The following is a 23,012-nucleotide window of genomic DNA, read 5'->3' as shown; positions in this document are numbered from 1 at the left end:
CCATTTCCTTCGTTTCACAATAGAGACGCTATTGCCTGCAGATGAAGGAAAACTGACGCAGTTCCTGTCCGTCCTAGCCAGAAGAAACCAAATGTTCTTTTCAGTTCAAAGTGGCACTCTGCGATGGCTTTCCTTGTGTTAATATTTCCTTCTGTGTTAGCACACTGAGTGTGCCCACTCAGGGAATGAGCTTGATCTTCAGGTGCTGTGCCTGTGGACACCAGGGTGTATGGCTGGTGAGTGGTGCATGGCCTGCACAATTTTACTGCTTACTTAGGAGCACGTGTGACTTGCATGCTGACCATGTGGCAAAAGTATCTCTAGTTGAAGAGCACTGGAATACGGCATGTGAAGTATCTGGAGGGCAGCACTTGAGTACTGCAGGCACATCTTCAGAAAAATGACCTTGTCCTCCCTGCTGTTACTCGGTTATGCCGTAGGGGAAAATACCTCCCTGATTGTCTGTGGCATCCCAGAACGTCACAGCCCTGCTCTGAGCATGGCAACGTGCTTTGATTCAGATAGCATTGCGAAACTGCTGTATTCTTCTTGTTTCAGCAGTGGTTACTCAAGAACTGTTTCATTAGAGGAGATCAGAGTTTGATTTGGGTGTACTCTGTTTCTTGAGTGCTGAGGAAGGTGCACCAGGTGCAGTATTATACGAAGGCAAACATCCAGTACCTTCATCCAGTACCTTCCCAGCACATCTTTCTGGGGTACTGCATGCAGATCCAGAGCTCAACCCTTCTTACTACCTCTTAATGGATTTTTCTTATGCAAATTCCTCTGCCTGCTTTTGGAGCTTTTAGAAGCTTTTGGCATCTGCGGTATCTTGTGGCAGTGAATTCCCCAGTTGTATGTGGTATATGAAAAACATCTCCCTTTGTTTCTTCCCCTTTTTCCCAGATGTCAGGGAACTTAGTAAGGGAACTTCCAATACCTTTACCTTAAAAAAAAGAACTATCTTTTTTTACTGTATTTTCTTTAAAAATTTTTACGAATCCCTGTTTATTGTGCTCATAAAAGCTGCACTGCAGTCTGTGTTTTAGGATGATGGCTGAAATACTTCCTCACACTAATTTTAATGCTTTTATGGGACATAAGGAGTGTGAGCAAAGAGAAGGAAGAAAGTGTACTGTGTGCTATTAAGTGTAACAGCTTGAGATAACAGGAACTGTGAAGTCTACCTTAAATCAAGTTTCTGGTTTTGTTGTTGTTTATTTGGCCAAGAGGTGAAAATAGTATTGGTGAGCATCCCAGCTGACACTGAGGCTCAGAGTGGGCTCTGTGTATACATGAAGCATTCAGCGGTTGGTAGAATCAGGCCCTGAGATCCTGCACATGTGGGATCCACCGCGTGCCCTGTCCACATGGAAGACTTGTGTTGTTTGTAATGTCGTTGGTGAGTTTAAACTCTTGCCCCTGGATCAGTGCAGCCATACTTGGTGTGTGTGTGTGCAAGCAGACCTGGTAAAAATGGTCTAGTTTAGATCTACCTGTTAGAAACATCTTAAAATTAAATGCAAAATATGTCTCCATTGAGCTGAGTTTAGTTTGAAACTAGTGCAGCTTTTCAGTATAGGGATGACGTCAGTGTTCCTTTCCTCACGCACAGTTTAATTGCTCTCCTTTAAAAAGGAAGTTTATATCTCCAGCTGAGTGTATGCCAGGCTCCTGACACGCATGACAATTGAACTGTCTTTTTCTGCTGGCTATTTAACACCACTATTGGCACACAGAATCACGTAATTTGAATGACTTGGCCTAGCAGGAAGTGGTCTTAAGTGTGAAGATGAAAATACAGCACAATGAAGTTGCCTAGTTAGCATTTTGCCCTAAAATTCTTAGTACAGTGATAAATTAAAGAAATACCCATCTTGTTACTACATCCAATTACATCAGTGCAGTGAGGTGCTACTTTCTCTTCTTTTATACTGAATCTTCTCATTGCATTTATTTTATTTTTTTGTGTGTTACTGCAGAGCACTGTTAGAGCTTTAGATACACCACTTTTTTTGAACACGTTTTCTTGGCATAAATTGGTGTGTTTTCTTGGTCTGTCACATCAAGCAATATCTCTGTCAGTGCCAACTAATTGCTATCAATCAAATGCTGAGCATGAAAGGCTGGTCTGAATGTTTATTAAAGCACGGTTAGAAGTATGGGGCACGCAATTTCTTGTAAAATGCAAGGCTAGAATGATGATTCTGTGGGAAATGGGCTGACACATCTACATTTTGCAGCTAGGAGCTGCTATGCAGGTGGGCAGATGAAGCAGGCGTGAGTGATTTCTGTCAGGATTTAGTGCCTGTCACTTGGGGGTGAGTGTGAAAGTGGTCAGGAGGAAACGGTTCCTCCTCAATTGCTACAGGACCATCAGGACCATCTGCTTGCTCACGAGCTCTGCTGGCACAGCCACAGCCGATGGGATGGTGCTGCAGGGCAGAGAGGAATGCATGTGATGCTCCATGTCAGATAGCTGAAATAGTCCACTAGCATTCTACTTGGATAACTTCTGGGGTAATCCAGTCAAGTGTGAATCTTCCCCAGTTAATTGACTTGTTTGTGGGCTGTTCATTTTAGCGTTTGTCTTGGCGTCCAACCTGGTGTTTATATCACATGTATTTTATTAAGAAAATAGCAGCCTGTAGTCTGGCTGTCCGGTTTGGAAACTCAGCACCTCCTACCAGACTGCAAGAACCAGGAGTGGGGAACAGCGGCTGCATGGGGCCAGGTATCCCTTCCCTGCAGAGCTGTGGTGTCTGGTACCTTTGTATGGATGCAGGGCTCAAAAGGTCACAGCTCTTTTGTGTGTGCGTGTTTATTGCCTCCAGTTTAGTTCTCAGGAGTCCCATTTCATGACCACCATCAGTCCTGGCCAGGGCATCAGACAGGTCAGGGGTGTTATCTCTTTCTTTATGACTCTTGGATGTTTTTTTTAGGAGAAGTAGTCATTCTTTCTCTTTCTTACAAGCCCATTTGAAAGTTCTATAAATAACCCTGGCTATCAGCCTTTTAAACATTTTTATTCTTTAAAGGATGCTGAGTATTTACCTTAACTTTAAAACAAGACAAAAACTTTAAAACCCAAAGCAATTGAGATACTTCACAGCTGCCTGGAATTAACAGCCTGAGTGTAGGGGAAATAGTGGGGTTGAAAGTGGGACAAGCAGCAATGCATTATTTTTTCTTCTGTTTTCTAACAAAAGCAGAGGGCTTACATTGCAGTTGTAATTTTTGCTCTCTTCTCGTAGGGAAACCTCAGTCTCATTTATTAGAAATGTAGGCTTTCTTTTTTAATAAAGTTGTGCTTTGAAGGTGGCATTGAAAAGCTTTTCCTGAGACACTTTGAAAGCAGCATCCAAGAGAGGAGAGGCACGTACTGTCCCATCCCTGTAGCATTGCACACTGTGGTATTTTGGGTTTTCACAGTAACCTGTTTGCTGGAGGAACGTGGCCTCACGTCAGTTGACTTCAGGCCACAGGCCTTGTAATATGGGCTTTTCTGGGGTTTACCACTACCAGATGGGGCTTTGTTTTCTGGTGCTCGAATTTCATATTTCATATAAAGACACTTAAGTCAGAAATATTTAAAACATATCTATTTCTTTCCCCAGTGCAAACAGGACCAACTTAAAGCTTGACAGATCTTGACTTCCCTCCTGAAGTCTCCCTTTTCTTTAGGGCTGGGGTGGATGGGCTTGGGCTGAGCCCGGAGTGCTGGGCTTCAGAACCAGACGAGCTGCTGCCTTACCAGCATTCGCTGCCAGACTTTGGCATCCTGGCTGCTTTCAAACTGTTCCCTTTTTGTCACAAAATGCTGGACATGTGCAGAGTGTGCTGAGGGCAGGATGACCTCAGTGGAGCCCTGCTGGTATCTTACCTTCTGAGAAAGCCAGAGATTTTTGGAAGCGGTTTTCAAAAGTGAGGAAGCAAATATCTGTTTGTGGTTGGCCAAACCAAAACCACGTCAAAAGCAGAGAACACTTCTGTGTATTTAGGTACGTCAGACAGGTTTCCACAGTATTATTCAATCATTGCAAATGACTTTATTCACGGATTATTTGTATTACTGGAGAAACTGAAAGTCTCTTCCCCACTGTGCTAGGTATAACAGATAGATGTTCCCTCTCAGGAGAAGGTTGGTATGCAGGACCAAAGAAAACTGATGGGCACATGGGGTGGGTGGAGAAAGAAAAACTTCTCATGCAATGGTGTCTATGCTGTAAAACCAACCAAAATGCTCTCCCGTTTCCCTCGGCTTGGCTGCCAGGCTACGTAGTTTGCAAATAGAAGAAATACCATTGTGAGCACACTGCGTTATGTCCTGTGAAATAATAATATTGCAACATTCAGATCACATCAGATCTGCCTGTCAGTGCTTGAATACGGGACAGATCTGATTCCCAGCTACACTTTCAGAGGAAATTTGAAAAATGAAGGGTCACAGGGAGGGGTCCCTGTGGGCTGCATGACCAGTTACAAGATTATTGGCTTTTTTCATGGTGCTGTATCCAATGACAAGTGCCTTCTCTGTATCTGTGTGTAACTGAAAGCAGAGTGATTTGCATTAGATAGCACAGCCAGAAAAGGACATACAGATTGTTTTGAAGAAAGTGAAAATTGTTCTGTTTATACAAACTGGTGCATTCTAAAATGTCATCAAAGAATTTCCAAACCTTCTTTTCCTATAAACAGGTTTGAGAAAGTGTGTTTAGGGGTTAACGTTATAGGCTCGAGTGACTTGAAGTTGCAAGAACCCTTGGAATGTGTAAAGAGGGGAAGGATTCCATAGATAAGGCTGAACTGTGAACTCAGGGCACAATCCAGTTTATACCTTAATCTCCACCAATAAAAGCAGCATCAGCTGTCTGACTGAGTCAGAACACTGCTCCTCCTGGTAAAGTTGTTCAAATAAAGAAAGTAGGCTGTTACAGCAGAGAAGATGGCAAAGAAGGTGTGCAGTTTTATTCTTGCTCTTTGAAGCACATAAAGCAGAAATGTTTTAAAAAAATAAATCAAAAAGTGTTCATATGAGGCTGTGTAGTCAACTCAGATTTATGAAACTTAGGAGATTCTTATATAATTTTTAAATTCGACCCTTGCTCTGTCACCTCCCTCCATTTCAGTATATTTCAGCATTTGCAGTGTTACATTTGGATCTACAGTTGTGTTAAAAGTGGCCTGAAGAGGATCAAACATTTATTTTTGTAACATTTTTTGTGCTGAGTGGCATTGGGGAATTGGTTTTCTTCTGGCCAGCAACAGTTTGGCAAAGACAGCAAAGTGCTCATGCAGCAGGTAAGAAAGCAGGGCAGTGCCTGCAGCATCCCAACATATCAGGACACCAATCCCACGCAGCTGGGCAGCAGCAAGCTGGGAGCGACCTGCTCTGCACAAGCAGGGATGTGGGGAAGAGCGGCACAGAATGAAAGCAGAGTTCAGACGGAAATATTTAAACATCAGCATGGAAAAATCTGACTCAGTCGGGACTCTGTGTTTGATATTTTATCAGCAGAGGCCTATTATTTAGTTTGCACGTTAACTCACTTTCCTTGCCATGATTGTTGTGATTACCTCCTCCCAAGTTTTCTTCTCAAGAAGTTGCCCGTGTGGAAAAACATGGGAATGTGTAGGTTTGTGCAAGTCTTGTTTTCTTGGACTTAGAACTTGGATTCTTTAAATGTACAAACAAGACTGATGGTATTCTATGTCTTTTATATGAGAAGTATCTCTTTGATGAGGTTTAGAAAACAGAAAAAAATATTCTGGTTTGTAATACAGAAATAAGGTGAGATGTTTCCTTGGATTGTAGTTGTATCTTAAATGTAATGGTCACTGGTTGCATCTGGGGATGTTTGAAATGTGGAATTACTGGCTATTTGAAAATCTGCAGGAAAAGAAATGAAATTACATTAAGTCCAGTAACTTTCTTTCATTTCCAAAAGTGCCTTGTGAATTTGGGGTGACTACAGGAGACAGCCTGGAAATCCAGATTTTTAAGAAAGTAATGGCTGGGCAAACGTTGAAAATCAGAATTTAGTTGAACCTCTTTGTTGCTCCCCGGAAATGAAGGCGTGTAAAATCACATTTTTTTTCTGACCATTTCTAAAGCAGCGTTACAGGCAGAACAGGCTGTTATGTGGTCTTTCTGCAGCATCTCATGACCTTACTAAGATCAGGAGGTTGCTATGTCATTCTCATTCTCAATTACACAGTACCTTTCTTTTTTGCATCATTCCAGCTCGTTTTCTGACCTAGGACATCTTTTATTTTCTTATGGACTGAGTGTGTTATGATCTTAAGAACTGGGCACGGGCGTGAAGGTCAGAACAATTGCCTTCTATTTCTCTCTGTTGCTGAGTGATGGACTCAAAATCCTTGCCTGTGTGTTAACCTATCTGCAAAAATGGAGATAATGCTGCTATAGGCTTCTGTGAAGCACTTAGAGGGTTATCTTTTTTGATAGGCTGCTTCTTAGAGAAGGATAAAATGACTTGAGTGCTTGTGCCAAAACTAGACTGCACTGAACATTTGGAGAAATTGATTTTAATTTAAATTTTCACTCTTGCTGCTAGCGAAAGCCAGAAGGGAAGAAGTATTTCAAAAAGCAGGCTTCACTAGCTTGCTTCTTTTAGGGCTCCTGGAAAGCAGGAAGTGCAGCAGTTCTTATGAAAGAGATGCAACCCCTGATTTTAATGAATAAAGTTGGAGAATTGCCTACAAGTCAGCATTCTTATTTAAACTAAGCCTCAAACCCCACTGCTGGTGTTTAAGGACAGTCCGATGAGGTGCTAAAAATACTCTGTTCCTCCATCTCTTTTCAATTAGGGATTGCTAATTTGAGCTAAAACTCTTACGAGATTCCTAATGATAGGACTTTGAATGGAGACAAGACCAGAAAAATACTGGTATGCTATGCAGCACCTTTATAGGGCAGTGATGGCAGAAGTCCTGGTATAGGTCACTTCTATTAGTACCAGCTCCTTGCTGGTGCCAAGCTGATGTCGATGGCTGGCTATCCCTGCTCTCCATGGGTCCCAAGCTCCAGAGAAGACTTCTCTGTCACGCTGGAAGTGATGTCCCCAAGCACCGTGGGCACGGGATGAGGGGGTTCTGCTTTACCAGGGCCTGGCCGCTGCCCAGCCTGCAGCCCGTGGGAGTAGTGGCCAAGGTAAGGAGCTCCTGCCTGCTGCGCAGCACCCTGCGCCGTGTCACCTGCTGCTGCTTCTGTGAGAGCTGCTCGAGGTTTAAAGTTGGGTTTGAGCAGTCAGATCGCCATAAGGCCTTACAAAGGGAAACAAAGGCTGAATGCAGTGCTGTAAAGGCGACCGCTAAGGAAGCGGCTCGGTTTGCCTGGATTTACAGCCTTCTGGGACCATCCCAAATGCACTGCCCAGCTTCTGCCTTCAAAAGAAAAGTGTCCTCTTGCTCTGTTTTCAGCCCAGTGTCTGCCCACCCCCCTCCATCTTTTTTTGAAGCCACCATTTTCTTCGTATGCTTATTCTCAAGGATTTTTTGTCATTATATCATGCTTCTCAGAAGAGTTGCTTTAAAAAAAAAAAAAAAAAAGAAAGAAAAAAAAAAAGCAGCCTCTTGTCAGAGGAATGTGCAAGCAGAGTACATTTAAGAGCCACATTCTGTGCTGCCATGGCAACTGGAGTTTTAAAAATGATACCATCGGTGTTCCAAAATGATGCAACCTACAATGAACATCAGGAATAATTAAGAAAAGTAGAGTGCGCTCTGTGCTGAGGAGGGGAAGCAGTGAGGGGACCTTTTCTCTGCTGATAAGGGGAACTGTTCCTCTTGTTATTATTTTCTTCTTTTCTTTCCTGCGAGTGCCGTCTTCTGTTTGGGTTTTTGTGCCTGTGCTGGCGATGCCCTCACGGCAGTCGAAGGATGTTTGTTAGAACCTGTCATGTTTGGCCCTGCTGGTTCTGTGGACGGCCTGCTGATGATGCTGAAGAACCAATTAATTTATTTTTAATAACAGCAGTGCCGGGGTGCAGCTCTGTGGAGGTCGTGTCCCAGGGGCCCACTGCTGGCCTTCTTGCAGCAGCAGTTCCGATAGCGAGGGATTCCTGCCACAGCCTGGGATCTCTCATAAGCAAAGCCGTGCGCTCAGCATCGCCCCTTGTTGTTCTTCATCCCCAGCTTCCATTATCCCACCAGCAATGCAGAGGGAGCAATAAAAAATGGAAGTCCCGGGGCAGATGATGGTGCATGGAGGAGTCAAGAGGGCTTGAAAATGGCAAAGGTCACAGGTTAAGACCCTTTGCTGGGAAGAACAGAAGCAGTCTGGGCTTGTTAATGCAGTGACTGGGAGTTTTAGTATTGGGTAGAGAAAGTGAGGAGGCTGGGAAAGGAGAGCAGCCCAGGCTCTCTGTGAAGTCTCAAGAAGCTTAATTGTGAATATTACCGCTAATCCAATGAACTGGATACCTCCTCTACCTCTTTTTTTTTTTTTCTTTTTCCCCATGCCAAAAATTAACCTTTCCTGGATAAACTGTTCAGTCTGTTTAGGAGAATAAGACTGAATCCTGCTGTTTCCAGGAAACCAAACAAGAGACCATATCTGCTAATTAAATTACTAAAACCCAAATAGCCATGAAATTTCCAAACAGGACTGCTTACTCTGGGGAAGATTATTGCATTTCCAGTCTGAGGATAAGCCTGCCTTTATCGGTCAATGTCAGGTTCTCCTATTGGTACCTCAGGTGTAGTTACCCACTGACCAGGAACCCTAAACATGGGTTGGTGTGTGCAGGTAAAACAGTGTAACTGCCCCGACTTCCTGGAAAGCTATAGCTGTCTGGCTGTTTCCTGCTACACACATATTATGGTTTCTGTGCCTTGCAGCCTTGAGAAGCATTCTGTATTCTTTCAAGGTTGTTTAATGATATATTTTAAACAAACAACAATTAAAAAAAAAATAGCCAGAAGCGAACAGTGCAAGGACAGCTCTCCCTGCCTGCCCTGAGGAAGGCACACGGCAGCAGTGCTGCTGCCACCACCATCCCTGCCCAGGGAGCACCACCCTCTGTGTGCTGCTGGGAGTTCCTTCATCTGAACTGGTACGCACCGAGTTCATGCCCCAACCACTTCCCAAAAGGCTGGTATTATAAGAATCTGATTTCTTTTTTCTTTTGCTGATGAGACAGATTGAAAGTGTGTTTTATGGGCACACCCTTTCAGGTTTCTGTATCTCCTAGCTTGCATTAATTTTTAATCACTTCCTCCAGTTGGCATGCAACAACACCTCTGAGGACTGGCTGCATTTATTCTCAGGCAAGCACTACTCAGCCTTCTTTATCAAAAAATCTAAGGTGACATGACCTTAAAAACTTAAGAAAATGGATTGTGATTTCAGGTATACTGGTATGCATTTGCTCCAGGGGAGCAATACGAGCTTCGCTGAGATCAGAATCTGCCTGCAAAAAGCCTTACAGTGTAGAACAAATTTGAGCTTCTGGATTTTCTGGCCTGTTATGTGCATCTGTTAGCAGAGGATTCGTCGTGCATAATTCCCGAATTGCTGCTCTCTTTTCAGGCAAGAATCCTATTGGTGCAGGGTTTCATTTACTCTATTGTTCTGAAGGTTGAAACTCATCATATTTCAGCAGGCAAAATGAATGCTTAGGAGAATGTGTGTGTCTGTATATGGATACACATTCAGAATGTCTATATATATGAACCCCTCCATGGTGATTAAGCGTGCCGTTTCATTCCCCAGGTGATGTGCCAAATTGATTCCAGTTAGAACATGTAACTGGAGAGCTAGCATAGAGGAAGGGATGGGCAGTACATGGGAAGTGAGTAACCTTCTGTGTGAAGGGTGGGCCCACAGCTTTCAGAAAAGCAGCAGGCCCTGCATCTGTAGGATCCAAAGGCTCTGCTCTAATGTTCTGTTTTCAGATGCTGTGGCAGCAGGTCGCAGTGCTGGAACCTCACAACCAGCGTAGCAGCCTTTGCTGCTGGTCTGCAGGCTGAACATTCAGGTCAGAACCCAACAGAAGCTCAAGGTAAAGGTTGGGGTGAAGCGATGTGCGCCTGCATGCACAGAAATGCAGAAGTTGAAAGCCTCTGCCATGCAAATGCGCCTTTAAACCACTGGCAGGGGGTTGCCTGTCCCGAAGGCACAGGAGGAAGTCATGCAGCGCTGGTGAATGGGTTTGCCTTGGCCGCGGTCCCAGCCAGGGAAATTGCGCGACAATTTTAGGGCAAAGGTTCCCCTTGGGTGACATTCTACTGTATTTCAAATGCGCCGTGCGTGCGCTGAGCCCTGCGCGGTGCTCCTCTGCCCCGAGACAAACAAGGCTCAGAGAATTACCGAGCTGCGTGATGGGGATGACCCCGCTTGTCGCTGAATGACAAAGGAGCGGCTGTGCTGGCCGGACAAGAGCGTGCTGGCAGCTGTGCACAACTAACAGATCTCTGGGCAGGCTCGTCACCCAGCGTCGCTTTTATGTACGCATCTGCACAGGTACACGGCGCGCCGTCAGTGTGGCTGGACGGAGCCCAGATGCCTATTGAAGGACACGTGACGCGTCTCGCATGCCGGTGTGTCATTCCGGAAAACCACACGCGGATTTACCAGGCCGTGGAGGCCGAGCTGCCTCTCGTTCCCGGGCCTCCCTGCTGCGGCTCCGAGGATGCCTGCGAAATGCGTCAGCCCTGGCGCGGCGGTGAGCCGGGCAGACGGGGCGGCTGCGCGCAGGACGGAACAGCCGCAGTCTGGGCTCCCAGCCTCCTGGCTAGACTGGAGAAACTTCTAATTGAGTTCCTGAGCCTCCCCTCCCCTCCCTGCAGCTCGGCTGAAAAACACCCTGGCTGCCAGCCATGCCCTTTCACAGTGACCTTGCCTGCAAATAGCACGCAGGAATTTTTACAGGCACTGTGTGCACTTGGAAAAAGGGTTGGGGGTGTCAGGAGGGAGCCTGGAAGGGAGCGGTGCTGCTGCTCCTCTGGGATTAAAGGCTCCATCCCGTTGCCTTCCGCCCCCCAGCAAAACTGCTCAGACCTTGATTTGCAGATTTCATTTCTTTGTGCTTGCTCTTTTTTTATGATGCTCTGGATTAATTTCTCTCTTCTGATTCCACGACAAATTATAAGTCTCTAAAGATTGAGGTAGATGATGGGTTTAAAGGAAATTGTTTAAAACAGGGGAAGGATGATATGTGATATGCCTAGGCTCCTTCTGCATGTGATTATTCTTTGGCATACATGTTAAAATACGTACATGAGATACTGAGGGAGAGAAAGTGCATATACGTGCATGTGCATATATATATATATATATATAAAGTCCATCTATCCAGTTATGCACGAACATAATGTAAAATGATACTAGCAATGGCTGTCCACTTAGTATATATACATAAAAAGCAGCAACAGCCATTGGTTAAAAATAACCCCAAATTCTTCTCTCAGATTACTTAAATTAAACTTAGAACATTTGATGTAAAAAGTTAGGCCCTTAGATTCCATTTAAGAATAATTAATTACTGCTTCTGGGCCACTGTGATCCGGGCAATAGAGATCACAGGGTTAGGGAACACAGGAGCAATGCATCATGTTGCATCTGACCCTTGTGGCACATAGAACAAGCCACCTTGGCTTCTACACCTTCTGCCATCAGTATTAAGGCTAATTACAAGGTTTTTTTGGGAGGATGAGTGTTGTACGGTGTGACCAATGTAAGCATAGGCATCCCCTGAGCCTTTGCTGGGGCCTCTGGGAGTACTGCAGCAGTGTTACTGCCCTTGTATTTTCATTTGTAGCCTTGAAAGCCAGGCAGAAATGCTCTTGCTGTTCCGTCCTGCGGTGTCACAAGCTTTGTTCCTCCTGTAGCTGTGCAGACTCTTGGATTTGAAGGTGTTCAGCACTTCTCAGGATCATACTTTTCACACATTGCAGTGTGTCAGTTGTATCACGCTCTTTAGACTTATATTATGACTACTTGATACAAAAAGGAAAATTGATTATATAGAAGCAACTTTAATTAAAACTTGTTTTTCTTGTCTGCTATCCTATGTTTATGTCTGTGGCAACCCATTCCGTGTAGTCAGCAAGCTTCTTTTCACTGCTTTGAGAAATTCAGCTGTTGCAATCAAAGGTAATTTTGTTTGTGCAAGATATTCATCTCCAAAGGAAGGGCCAAGAGTAGGGGTGAAAGAGAGGACAGTAGGCAGATAACTTACGTGTTTCTGCTAGGCCTTTCTGACAACCCCTGTAATTCTTTAATGGCTTCCTAATAAAGTTTAACATAATTATGTATGAGAGTTTTTTTGGATCACTTTTCTGCTCAGTGTCTTGAAGGGTATGAAAAAGAAGCAGTCAGAACCAGAAGAGATGTGTGTATTTCTCAGTGCTGCGTTAATATGATGCTGCTGCAGTCTGAGCTCTTATCTTTTATACTGAAAGGGAGTAATGGACTAAATGTCATTATGTAAACCCAACTGTAAGATTCATTGATGCACATTATGTTCCTGGCAACCTGTATGTAAGCAACCCAGAGACTCAGGGTTTTGATACCTAAAGAAAAAGGGATTCTTCTGTTACAGGATAGAATTTGCTTAGTGTGACTTTTTCCGAGACATATGGTGCAGCAGCACCTGTTTTATAAGCATGATCTCAGTGCAGAGAGAGCAGATCATCCAGAATAGAGGAAATTTCATCTCTTTCCCATAGTTCCACCTGGCCACCACCTGCTCCCCCATGGAATTGGCCCCATTCCTGGGGCTCGCCACGCCGCTCCTGGGAGGAAGCTGGGGCAGACAGCGAGCACAGAGTGCCGGGTAGGCAGAGGGGCCTGGGAAGAGCAGCTCAGGCAGGAGGCAGGCTGTGTCGTGTTGGCTGGCTGTCACCAAGGGGTGTTGACTGGCCTGAGGGCCGTCGGCTGTCGCTCCTCGTCTACCTGGTGCAGCAATCTGAGTAGCTGGGTGTAAAACGGCTGGTAATTCACATCTGAAGAAAGATCCATTGCCATTTGATAACGCACTGGCAGCTCGGAAGTTTCCATCCTTCCAGTCCTGCATCACAGAATGCTGGTGATAACAGCTGGGAGTATCCAAGTGTAGTTGGCAGTGATGTTCACGCACCAGGGATAAACATCCCGACAAAACTGCCGTGTTTATTTCCATGTGGATGTTACTGCTTGGTAAATTCCAACACATCTGGTTGTTACCACTGAGATTTGCCAATAAAAAGAAGGGTATTTTGTCTCATTTTTCAGAGAACAAATTAAGCGTGGCTGCTCTTGCAAAGAAGATTTGAAAAGTTCACAGATTTTATTCCTCCTTTTCTCCATTCACCCTACCTCCCTTGAGTTTAATCACCTTTCTTCACTTACTTGGTGTGACCACAGATATTTGATCATGGTTTCCTAACTTAATTCAACCACACTGGTGATCGTGGTGAATATTAGCAGCTTCAGAAGGAAGAGCTGCGTTAACATAACGAACCTGCATGGAGCTGCTTCGTTAACGGAGCGCTTGGCTGAAGCACGTCCTGCTGGGTCAGTTGGGAATGGTGCCCCTGGGTTTCATTAATCTGCAGTGGATTTATAGGTATGGAATGTCAGGCCCTGAAGCGAGTTCAAAAATTAAGTTGTTCGTCATAATTTTTAAGTCTTACATATTGCACAGGTCAGTGGTTTACTATGGCAGGTCACCATTATCCCTAGTTTTCCTCTGGGTAAAGTGAAGCACAGGGGAACAGCCGCAGTTCGCTGGTGGAATCAATGCAGCTGGGAATCTGCTTGTTCCTGTCCCAGCCTTGTGCCTCACTTCTCCCTCCGCCACCCACGTAGTGTTGAACAGGGCTTGCTGTAGGTTTTGTGTCAGCCCCTGGTTGGTGTTAGAGGATGGATGGACACCTTCTCCTTTAGCGTGCAGGGAAGGGGAAAAGAAGGACATCCGGAGAAGAAAGTGACTTACGTGTTCTTGGCATGGCTGAGACCGTCTGCAAAGAGTTTGCTTGAACATGCTGCAAGTTGGAGCCAAAAGAGACAGCCAGCTAGCGTGGTGCAGCTCTTGTTGATCTGCAGCATTAATTTAAGCTTCTTTCCATGTTACTGCATTTTCACTTCCTTTTCTAGAAGAACAGCAAACCGTAGATAAATGCTGCTCTTATTGCCTGTGTGCCCCACGTGCATGCTGCAGCGCTGGGGAGAATCTGGGCAAGGGGGAGATAAGTAAACCACCTCTGTTTGATGAGAATAACTTATTTTTGCTTTGGTTCCAAAACATTCCTTTCTTATATTGAAAGCTGTAATGGTTGCCTTGATGTATGGAGGACCATGTGAAATTGTCTTTTATTCACAGTGGGTTTCCTTATACTCTGAGAGGATTAATGCATGCCTACATAAGATGTCAGAAAAATACATAGGAAGTCTGCCTTATTGAGCTTTCCTATAGTTCGTCCTATGTATATTAAGGCACATGTACACTGTTCAAATAGAGTTTGTTTGGAACGCTGGTGGGTTTAGTGGAGGAAGATGAGGCCAAGATGGCCTTTGTTAGCTGCTCTCTGTAATCTAGTTTGTGGCTTTGGCCTCTCGCCTCTCTTGAATTTGTTTTCAAACATTCCAGATATTAAGAAGGTGATAGATATGGGGTTTGGATGACTGCATCCATAGAGAAGTGGACATCTGCAAGCAGGATCCTCAGCAGTCGTCTCAATGTGAGCTGCTTTTGTTGGTTAGAACCAGCAGCCTTATTGGCAGAGGTGCATCCTTGGGCTGTGCAAGCACAAGCAGAGCGTGTTCTTACACCTGTGGCTGGGCTAAGCAGAGCTCGCACCATTATAGAAGCCATTTGTTTGCCATCTATTCTTACGGGGCCCTTTTTGTTTACTTTGAAGCTCCTTTATGCTGCCGTAAGGAAATTTAATGCAATCTGAGTGCAATTTAGAATGCACTGCGCGGTCCGTCACCAGCTTCCGAGCACATAAATGGGAAAATTAACAGCTCCAGTGTAGCTGATTTCCTGAGGACCACCTTTCTCCCCCTCTAAATGGGACACGGAGATGATTGTGACACGTGCTGCTGGAACACAGCAGTCAGAGCTGACCCTCTGAACCATCCCGAAGTCCAACAGCATTAAAAAGCTCCCGGTGCCGCCTGCCAAGTGCGTGTTATCGTGGTGTCTCCGAGCTGTGTAGCCCTTTACAGATAAGGAGAGGTTAGTGCCCTCGGAGCAGTAGGGCGGTGTTTACAAAGGTGCCGGTACCAGTTTAGCACGTCACTACGCTGTTTGTTTCTTTGCCTCTTTTTCCGGATTGGGGGCAGCCCAGCTCCAGGTAGAACGTTCCTAGTTGTGTAGGGCGGGCGGGCAGCCGGGCAGGCTGTTGTTAGGGCTGGCCGTGGCCCATTCGCAGTGCCTGTATGGATGTACAGCCCTCAGCGTGGTGCGTGTCAAACCGGATGATAGCAGTGTCGTGCAGCCCCTCCAGCAGAAGTGGGACTAGGGACATACAGAAATTGCATTCCTTTGTCTCTTAAATCCTCTGTTAGCCCAACCTAGATCTGTAAGAAAGGGTCTGTCCTTTCTTATTTGGGTTGTAAACTTTTGGGGACAGAAATTGCTGGTGCGTGCATGTGTTTGTAAAGCTGTGCCTTTGCTTGAGATACGTGAAAACTTTTGCAATATTAATACAGGAAGAGCAGCATAAATTTAAAGTTTTTAAAGCAAGGTCTTATCTGTGAACTGAGAATTCTTTCTCTCTGCCAAGGAGGAAGAAAGGATATAGATAGCCTCTCACTGTTATGTGATTGCTGAACAAAGAAGGAAGTAATTAGGCCACACCCTTTCTGTGTTCCCTTCCCCGCATGGATGTGGATTTCAGGCTGACACTTAAAGAATCTTAAAGGTAGGGGAGGACGGGTTGCCTAGGAAAACAGCCTGAGTGATACTGAGCACATGCAAGGCATTGTGCACCAACCTCATCTGGCTTTGCTGCCAGCTGAAACAAGAAGTTAAGTATGATTCTGTTTTTCTCCTTCCATATTTCTTTTTCCCATTAGCTTTATAGTCAGTTAATGTTTATACAGACTGAGTCACCCATCCCTACCCAGCCACCAAAGAATGCATTTAATTCACAGCTCAAGAAGCAAACTGAATGTTTAAATTGACTCAACCTTTGTGAAGCCTTTATCCGTTCTGGAGGAGAGCGACTAAGTGAAACCAGGGAAGTCAGCCTGCAGTACCCAGCTTACAGCTCATGCTGTAGGATCGTTTTCACAAAGAACACTGCATGTTCAGAGCAGATTGGGAGTGGCATCATGAATTCTGGAGCCGGGACAATGGCTGCTTTTTGCAGTGCACAGAAGTGCAAAATGACTGGGCAGCGTCACAGAACATTTGGGGCTCTTCAGACTGTTTCTAGAAGTGTCAAGCCCTTAGAGTGCTAGGATTTGGATACCTTACAGGGATTTAATTTTCATAAAGTGCTGAATACACACTCTGAAAAACAGGATGCTTGAAACTTGTCATATGAAAAACCTCAGTTGTTGCCTTTCAAAAAATGTTTGCTCTTTGGCCAGTTTTTCAAATGTCATGATGATGGTATTAAAAAAAGCAATCAAATACAGACTATACAGCATTCAACCAAGCTTTGTTATTTGTTTTTGTTTTTTGTTTTTAATCTCCATATATGTTTGATATGCATTTGGACCACTAAAGGAATGTAATGCAGCTGGTTTGAAGGTGTAAGTCGCTAAGCTGTGTGTGGCTGGTTGTGGGAAGCATCCTTGATCTGTTCTCTAGGGACTCCAGCGGTATCTGGAGAGCCTCCTTTGCAGGATGCAGTGCCATTCCCAGTTCTCTGCCTGCTGTTCCATACCGAACCAATGCTTCAGCAACCGGGTAGCAAAGCAGCAGAGAAAGGGGGTAAATTGTCCCTCTTGATTTGCACGATTTCTGTTCAATATTTTTTGGTAAGCAGCCAGAAATCTCTCCACACTGCCGCTCTTTCTCCCTCCTATGCACACTGTCTCTAGCTTTTCCCTTTCCTTTTGTGCCAAGAATGTGGCAGGGGGAGGGGGAACCGCACAGGAAATGCCTCTTCTTTTCTCTAACGACATTTCCAGCTGCATTTGGATGGGAGAATTCGAGGAGGGGGAAAGCATCAAATCAGTGGAAAGTTGTTCAGCTGCCAAGTCAAACTGGTACATTTTAGCTCTGGAGACAGTAGAGCCTTTTCTCTTGAATTTTGGCCCATTTTGAAAGTTCCGTTTTTGGAAAAGCAGGGGGAAAAGAAGTTAGTGACATCAGTGCTCCTGGTTTTTATTTACATGCAGATTTCTTTGCAGGGCTAAATTATAGCTTGACTTTTAAAGGTTGTAGTTGCAATCAGTTTAGAAAGGCTTAAGAAGGGCGATGCCTTTTTATTTTATAGCAAGGAGTGTCTGCCTGCCTGTCCGTGCTGTGCTTATCTCACCGCACACCTCTGTGCCCTGCCACAGCCTCCTGCTTTCTGCAGGCTGTCCTCTGCTTGGTGGTGCTTTAGTAACCTCTGTCACACCTGGCGTGCACACACTGCAGTGCAAAATCAGCCTCTTTACAAGTAACTTCGTAGCTCGATCAGTGCAGGGATAGCCTTGCAATTTATGAGGTGCTGGGAAAGCAGAGGGATTAGTTGCGAAGTAGAGAAATGCAGATAGGGCAGAAGATGAAAGGTGTTCTAACCAGATAGTGTGATTTGTCGTCTGCATCTGAGCCCAGCAAGGAGGAGGAGTTCTCCCCAAATTGTCCAAGTGTTTCAAGAGGAGCAGGCTCTGCTTGTAGCATGCTAAATTTGGAGTTTATCGCAGTTGTTGGTTCCATGCCCAGCATCCTGAGATCTTTTGTTCCCTTATGTTCAAATAGAACAGACTTGTGAGAGTAAAACTGGTGGTGGACCTAATGGGAGCACAAGCAAAGACTGGGATCCTTCTGGTGGTAAACGTTCCAATCTTAGCAGCTCGAGCGCTGTGTGTTTTGCAATTGCTTGCCATATAAAAGGTGTTCCTTGGAGTAAGGTGCAATGAGACATCAAAGCTCTGCAGCAGCTTTACCTTGTGGGGAAAAAAAAAAAAAAAAGGCTTTAAAAGGAGGAGGGAGAAAAAAAAAAGCTTGTCATTAGCAGCCTGGTTGTCTGCGTTTAGAAAACCTATTAAAAATGTATCATGCTGAGGAGACAGTCTGCACAGTGTGTAAAAAAGACGGGTTGCAGTAATGCTGTCTGGGTGTTTTGAACCACAGTCTCAGACAAAATACACAGGACAGGGAAGGGTGGGGGGAATAGAATCTTGACACAAGTTGTTTATTGCTGGTGCAGTTGCATTCTGGACTCCAACCAAATGTGTGACGGTGCAAGGGTCACAGAGGAACAGCAGGCAAGAGGGAAAATGGGAGCAGAATGGCAGTGGTGCAGGAGAAGCATTTCTCTCACATGAGGAGGTGATGTGTGTGCTGGTGAGGTACGGTGAGGGCTGCACCTTTGCTCAGCTGGATTGATCCCAGTCACGCTCGATGTAGGGTAACTGAGAGGCATCTTTCTAGAAATCCTATGGCAGTACATTGAGGGGAATCCCCACTGTGACTTATCACAAAGAGACCCAGATCTGCAGTTGCTGCCTTTACCTCTTATCAGTGTTCCTTCTCGAGCAGCGTGGAGGAGCAGATGGGGTCTGGAGGAATGCCAGCTTCCCTGGAGGTCCTCCTGGCCCTCTCCTCTGAGCAAGGAGGGGAAGTGAGTGTTGAAGCTTCCTCCTTTCTAGGGCTGAATCATCATTTGCCCTGAAGGAGCCCACAAAAGCAGGAGTCACCAAACTTGTCTGGAACATGCTGTTTTCGCAGCCTACAGGATAATATGGTTGGTAGTGAGCAGTCCCAGCCCCTTTCCTTCTCTCCAGAAGACTGGATTCCTTTATCTCTCTGCAAGCAAGCCTTCTGCAGTGTGTCTGCTGTCCCTTACTGCCTTGGGGGTGTCCAAGAGAGGCCAGCCCTTCGTGCACCACTGAGAGAGCTCCAAGCTGGCCTCCTGTGGTTGCAGGAATTATTTTCACTTGGTGTTTCCATGCTCTGTAGCCATGCTGTTTTCCTTACCTGCTATTGCAGAGCAATAATAGTAGTAGTGGAAGGCTGGGAGTTTGCTTGCTGTGACCTTTTCAAAATCTTTTGATTTTGAATAGCAAACCAAGCATACTAAAGAGAGCCCTAAACTGTGATAAGTCACCTCTTTCACTTACTGCTTCGTCGTTCTCCTCTGCTGCCTCAGTCTGTTGTATCCATATTTTTTGTATGAAATGCCATATAGTAGTGCAGCAGATCAGCACTCAGTAAGGTGTCTCTTTACAGTCTCTCCACTCAGAACCTTCATTTTAACATTGGAAACACACTTCTGCTCTTGCAGTCTAAGCTGTCCTTCCTTAGATAAAGGAGAAACATTTAACAGCAGCACATCTGAATTGTTCTTGTGTGTGGTGGGCTGCAGCACTGATTTTAGGAGAACAGGGATTTGTTCTTACTTGCAAAACTGTTGTGTCCTCTTAAGTCTTTTGCTCCAAATGCAGAGTATTGGTTAACAATGTCTGTTGTACTTTATGCACTTTGTATGCAAAGTCAGATATGAATGATGTGCTGCAATATTGTGGACTATGACAAACTGCTGCTTATTTAGTACAGTTCTGTGCACTTTATTCTTTCTATCATATTCGAATTTGTTCTTAATCATTTGTGATGGGTAGTTTCATAATACCATTGTGCTCATTTAATAGATGCATGAAAACATGCTAGACAGGTTCCAGACTGTCCGCTGTTACACATCAGGATGGAGGCTGAGCTCTGAGTCCCACTTCCCAGTACCGTGCAGTAGTGTGAAGGCAGCGGGCCATCCCAGGTTGTTCTGGGCATCCTTGAGCTCTGCTCATAAGCTTTTGTTAAAGAGTGATGCCCTCTGTGTCACATCCCCTCACCTCTGTTATTATTTGTTAGCTGCGGCCGTTGCTCTAAGCTGTATTAGAAATACATGACCCAAATAAAACAACAATTTCAGGTCAGTTGGTGATTTACAGCGTTCTTTTTGATACGTAGCTTCAAAAGGCTTGTTGAAGGCAGGGACAGCATGTGTTGTGCTCCATACAGGCTCTGACAGCGGTGCTTCAGAAATGCTTCAAAGGCAACAGAGTGCTGATGTCTGGTGGGATGGACTGTGAAGTTCACCGTGGGCCACTGTGCACTGAAGAGCTCTGAGTTTTACTCAGTCTTCACTTCTTCTGTGTTGTCTCTATTTTGGAGTGAGCTGTTATTTTTATTGGCACATGTAGCTTGGTGAAGGTAGAAGAATAGCAAGTGTATGAATTATGTGAAAAGGTGGTGAAATTGTTCTTCTAATTGCAAGATTGATCTTAATCTAAAGATAACTTGAGGCAGTAAAAGCTGCAAAATTAGATACTGTGCTCATGTCAGTGGGTACAATCCACGTAAAAACCTTTGACCTCTCTCATTCAGCTCTCCTCTGTACTCTAAGGGAAAGTGGGAAGGGGAAGGAACAGATAAATATTTACTATAAGAGATAAATATTTACCATGTTTGGGTTGGACCGTGGTGTTGTTTGAGTCCAGCTAGAAGTTTCAGAGCTGTGTGAGCATCTTCAGAGTAGGGGCAGTGCCATCCACAGCAGGCCTCCTTGTTGCCTGTTGGTACAGAAACCTCCGAAGAAATGTCCTGTCTGCAAGAGCAAACATGTCAGCAGTGCTGTGTGAACAGAACTAGGTGAGCAGTGAGTTTTTCTGTGCTAAGAGGGAGTCAGATTGTTGTAGGGAAATTTCCAGGGCTTCCCCAGGCAGTCCCATTTGGGCAGCCTTGCCCTAGCTGAGAGAAAGGACAAGTTAAAGTGATGGGGATTGCTCACCGTGCACAGCAGCACTCAGCAGCTGCTGCCACCGCTAATCCTTCACCAGGAACGTGTTGCTTTTTTTGTGGTAGATGGGAGAAAACCTAGAAGTCCGTTGGGCTGCAGGCATTGCTCGTGGAGGCCCTGTGCAGCTGCTCCTCGAGGCGGTCTTGTTTCCTTTTCCTTCTCACTCAGGGCCAGGGCAGGTAAGGCCTGGAGGTGTTACTTGTCATGTGGGGAGCAAAGCTTTTCATTTCTACTATTGCCACTACTGTTCATTCCTCCCTGGAAGCCAGCGTAACCTTTTGGAGTGTTGTTTTTGTACTTATCCCATGCCACAGATGCCTTTTTAATAGGGAACAGAATGTATTTATGTCCATTTTTTGTGCAAATTCTATTTGCAAAGAAAAGTGAATGAACCGTTTGGTTTTTGTGCGAGGACTTCATGACCCTGTGGTCTGGTTCATGTTCCAGAAGACCCTCAAAGCCCAAGGCAGTGTGGATACCTGATTCCCCTCCTTCTGGAAGCGTTCATTCTCCTGCTAGCTGCGGGAGAAAACCAGAAGGCAGACAAAAAGCCAAAAGTTACACCATTTTTGTTGCTGAAAAGCTGTATCTGAGGAGGGCAGAGCATTCTGCTGCTTGCAGGACGGGGCGGATGGGACTGCTGCCTCTGTCCTGAGCAGTTCGGAACAATACCTTCAAGGATCAGATGTGCTTGGCAGCCTCTGGCTATCCTGGACATTTCTTTCCATGTCTCTGTGTTTCTCTTGAGCCTGCTCAGGGCCAGGCTGTGTTTGTGGAGCTGGAGGCTGGCTCGAACTCGCTGTTATGTCGGTTTCTATGGAGGAAAAAAAAACACACGGGTTGCCAGACCTGAAAGAGTATTAAAAAAGGAGAAGAAGAAAGTGTCGGGGGGAGGGATGGGGTGGAGAAGAAATGTGATCCTGTGATCCTAGTGTGCTCAGAGGGTGAAAGCCTGACTCTGCCCCCTCCTCCCAGTGTTGAATTGTTAGGGTGAGTTTTGTCTTCCCAGGCGTGCAAAGCCAGACTGAAATCCACACGTCTTTACCCAAGATGTGCTTTCAGCAGGGTAGTTTCTGATCCCAAAGCCACTGCTATGGTTGGCCAAGACCAGCTGGGGTGTTCTGTGCTGCGGGAAGCAGATGAGGGCTCACCCATGATAGATCACAGGGAGCTGTGTGCTGTGCTCTGCCAAGCCTCCGGATGGGCTGCACGATTAGAGGGTAGTGGAGCTTGCATTTCATGTGTGTAGCTCCAGCTTTTCTTAGGTTTTAAGTCCATCAACAAGCTTTGTGCCACTCTACCAGGAGCGATTTCAAACTGCCACCCCTCTCCCTCCATCTGCACTGGTTTCCCTCAGCATTGTAAGTTACATAGATACAGTTTCAGTAGCAACCTCTGGCATCAGATAAAAGCCCCTGCAAGGTTTCTGCTAATGGCAGGGAATGGGCTTTATAGTACTGCTCTCCATCTGCCTGGTTTAGAAGATGTCTCTTGAGATCTTGGCTCTAGGGAGTTCTTGTAGTTTCCTGTAATGTGGCAAAGCACTGCATGCATTACATGTTCTGATCAGGATGCAGAAGAAAGCAGAACAAATCACGAAGAAATTATCTGCCCTCAGAATAATACTCTGGACTCCCTTCCCTTGAGATTTGTCACCTTTTAAATATATAATTTCACAGCTGTGTGTTTGGATGGTTTCTGAAACTGCATCCCTGGCCTTACTAAGGCAGAACTTCTCCAGCCGGCCACTGATACCATCCTGTACTTGTAAATGCTCTCTGTATTCAGGGAGATCCTGCAGGCTGACAGGATCTGATCCTCCACCTGGTGGCTTTGGGCAGCTGTATGGTGAGAGCTGAGACCCCTGCCTGTTTCACTCATGACACAACCTGAAGCAGTCTCAGAGCTGCTTGCTCTCTGCCACATCCCACAGACAGCCTGGAGAGTCATCAGGTGCCATGGCAGCACTTGAAAGTGGGACCAGGATCACTGAGGTTTGGGAACTTGTTTTTTGAGCAGACCTTAAGCTGGGTTTCAGGGAAGCCTGGGGGCAGTTGATGGTTTTGTGTAGAAACCAGGCAAAATTTGTGTTTTGCTTTTCTGTT

General features: G+C 45.4%; 1 protein-coding gene across 4 annotated transcripts in view; it reads left to right on the top strand.

Annotated features, from left to right (window-relative positions):
- SKI (SKI proto-oncogene) overlaps positions 1–23,012 on the top strand; it is a 97,152-nt gene that overhangs the window by 35,438 nt on the left and 38,702 nt on the right. The window lies entirely within an intron of this gene.

The sequence above is a fragment of the Meleagris gallopavo genome, chromosome 23, assembly GCF_905368555.1.
Source record: "Meleagris gallopavo chromosome 23, MGAL_WU_HG_1.1, whole genome shotgun sequence".
NCBI classification, from domain to species: domain Eukaryota; kingdom Metazoa; phylum Chordata; class Aves; order Galliformes; family Phasianidae; genus Meleagris; species Meleagris gallopavo.
The sequence above is the reverse complement of the archived record's forward strand: the minus strand, read 5'-3'. Positions and strand labels throughout refer to the sequence as shown.